Here is a 3,267-nt window from a genome sequence, read left to right as displayed (position 1 = left end):
AGGGTGTTATTTTCCTCAGCAATTGCCACATAATCATGCAGATCTAACTGATTATTTAATACAGCTTACAAAGATAATGACTAATGTGCACTTTCAAGTTTTCTCCTCCATTCCAGATCAAAATAACGATACAGGAACACATGCCTTGCAACCAGGAGATTGGGTCTACCTAAAAAGGCACATGAGGAAAACTTTGGAACCCAGATTTGATGGTCCATATCAAGTGGTCTTGACTACTCCCACTTCTGTTAAGTTAGGAGGACGAGACACCTGGGTCCACGCATCTCACTGCAAAAAGCTGACAGTGAAAATTGAAGCACCATGAATCCTTTTTTTGTGATAATGTGCATAGCACTAGTAACAGTACAGATAATGTATATACAGATGTATAAGCCAGGAAATAAATTTAAGAAGGTAGACTTAACCAAATGTGCAGGTAGGATATGGAATAAATCAAGTAATCAAGAAGAATGTGTGATGGTAGATGTAGGAACAGGAAGTAGTAGAAGAATGATTCCATATCCCTGTTGTAAGTTAAACTTTACATTTACTGGTGGCCATGGGTTTGTAGAAACAGCAGGGAGGAATGAACCCCATCATTTTTGGGCACATGGGGAAAATGATACTATGACCATGACTAATATATGCTGCACTGAACCATTTGTCAAATTAAAAGGGTATACCCAAGCCTGGATAGAAGCCCTCAAGTGTGTAAATGGCTCCAATAATAATACAGTACCTATAGGAAGGGTGTGGAAGGGAATAGGGGATTTGATGATGATATGTACCAACAGTACTGAGATACCAGGGGAGTATGTACTCATGAAAAGACTATACATATTAGACCCCAAGCCAAGAATCATTAATGATACTCTAATCAAGGTGCCTTCTACTTGCAGAAATATAGGTACTAGGAAATATGCAACCCAGCACACTTTCAATATCACATTCCCTCTTGATCCCATGTGCCAAAATAGGAAGAAAAGGGAGTGGCATGATACATTATTGGGGGCAACAGGTACTGGAATGGGGGTACTTAACAGTATAGACATAGAAACATTGAGTAATAAGATGAGTGCAGCAGGAGAAGATATCAGAAAATACAAAAGAGTAACGCTCAAACTCAATTAATGACTAACAATGAACTGGTATATAGAAATATGTTTAATGTAGCTACGCAGCTATGGATTCAAACTGATGGAATGGGTGTGAAGTGTACATAAAACTGGTGCATAGGAAGTTTTCAGACATACAGTATACTGAAGACTGAGATAATGTGTAAATTCCTCATATTGCCTGTCCTACTCTATGCCCAGGTCGGTGGAACACAATTATGGACCCCGCAGATAAGAGGGGAATATATAGATGATAATAACAACACACATAACTTAGGATTGTGTTCAAATACAGACAATGGAATAGTGTGCTCTCAAAACACTCAAGTTTATGAACCTTGTAAGCTAGAACATCCAACTAGTGTCTGTAATTGGGAGCTCCATGACAGGAGAAATGATATGTTTATAGAAGTAGCACCACAAATAGTGTGCTTAGTAACCCATGGTAAACAAACTATAGAAATGTATAACTTGACTAACCCATTTTCAGGATGTATCCAAAATGTTACTCATCTAATATGGAGGAATGAGACTTATATATTCATAAGGATAGGGGAGACAATATATATCAGCAATTTATCCCAATTAAACTACCCTCCTATAACTTGACTATTATTCTTCAGGGGATAATCAATGCTATAAACAACACCCAGCGCCTGGCAGAATATTTGGCACAAGTAAACTATTCAGCTAATCATGCACAAATGCAGACAGTAATAGAAGCACGGGAATTAAAATATGTAGCTCGTCAATTAAAAGATAATCTGCAACACCATTGGTGGGATGTGTTCATAGGTAATTCCCCCACTGCAACAGGTATTTTTAAGGTAATGCTCCATCCAATACTGGTAATAATAATGGTTTTGATCCTGTTGATTGTGTGGAATTGTTATTTGTCCTGTAAGTTTAGGAAAATGGTTAATTAGGCCATGACTCCGGTACCAATATATTTTAATCAAACTCAAAAAGTATGTACCTCATGTAAACGGAATAACCCCTATCAAGCAAAAATAACATGTGTATACTGCAGTGAAATACTGCTAGGGAAAGAATAAATGATGCGAGGATACTTTCTCTTGTGAATGATTAATTCTCTATCCACATGGAGACTTTAGGTCAAAATCTGGGTAAATGTAGCTTGAGACCAGGTAGCCCTGTATCATGACATGATAGGAAGGGTCAGCAAAACACATGTATATTTGTTTAATGTAATAAAAAGAAGGGATTGTGAGGGTATAAAATAATTGATAGTTATTAAGATGTACAAATATATGTGAAATGCCTTAAAAACTATACAGGACTACGCTTTGAAGAAAAAAAACAAATGCTTCCTATGGAACAGACAGTAGCAGGATGCCAGACTGAAGGAAACAGCTGGCAGGAAAAGCATGTAATGCTGAACAGAGGATGTGGCCTTATATGTATATTTGCTGAGCTAAAGAGATTTCCTTATATGTCATTGTCGTTAACCAGTTAATGCTGTACTCTATGTATAAATAAAGGATCAGCTTGCATAGACCCTCAGAGCTGATTTTGAAACTGCAACACCTTGTTTGTGTTTCATTTCTCCACTTTGCTGTCGACGGCAAAATACCACATAGGAAATAAGGTTATCAGAGATTGATAGTAGGGGCACCTAGCCTCGGTACCCCGACAATTTCTGGGGACTTCGTCTGGGATACTCAACATACCAGCCCAGGACTGACCAGAGACCTCCTCAATCTTCAGGAACAGCAGACAAATCCGTGCGGTGAGCAGTTGAAGTTTTGTGCATTTGCAACTCCCTACTCCAGCTGCTCTTCCTGTAAGATATAAGGTGGGGTTCAGTAGCGGATGATATAACGGGTATTTGAACAAATTACTGAATAACTGCAGTAATGGGGGCCCAGGGCAGTAAAGGTATGATGGTACAGACATCATACACTCCTGCGGATCTAGTTAAGGAAAGAGAAGGTATTGTGGCTGTTAGAGAAATCTATATCATCTTTAGGAAGGCGGGATTGCCAGATTTTCAGAAAGAATATAGTATATGGATTACTAGGAATAATAAAGAACACCAAGTATCAGCATGGGTAAGGGCATGTAGACAAATAGAACAAGAACAAATGGTAAAGGAGGAGATGTTAGAAGACATCCAGGGACATACAGCTGT

This window comes from Mixophyes fleayi, chromosome 4, assembly GCF_038048845.1.
Source record: "Mixophyes fleayi isolate aMixFle1 chromosome 4, aMixFle1.hap1, whole genome shotgun sequence".
NCBI classification, from domain to species: Eukaryota; Metazoa; Chordata; class Amphibia; order Anura; family Limnodynastidae; genus Mixophyes; species Mixophyes fleayi.
This window is presented reverse-complemented; position numbering follows the sequence as displayed.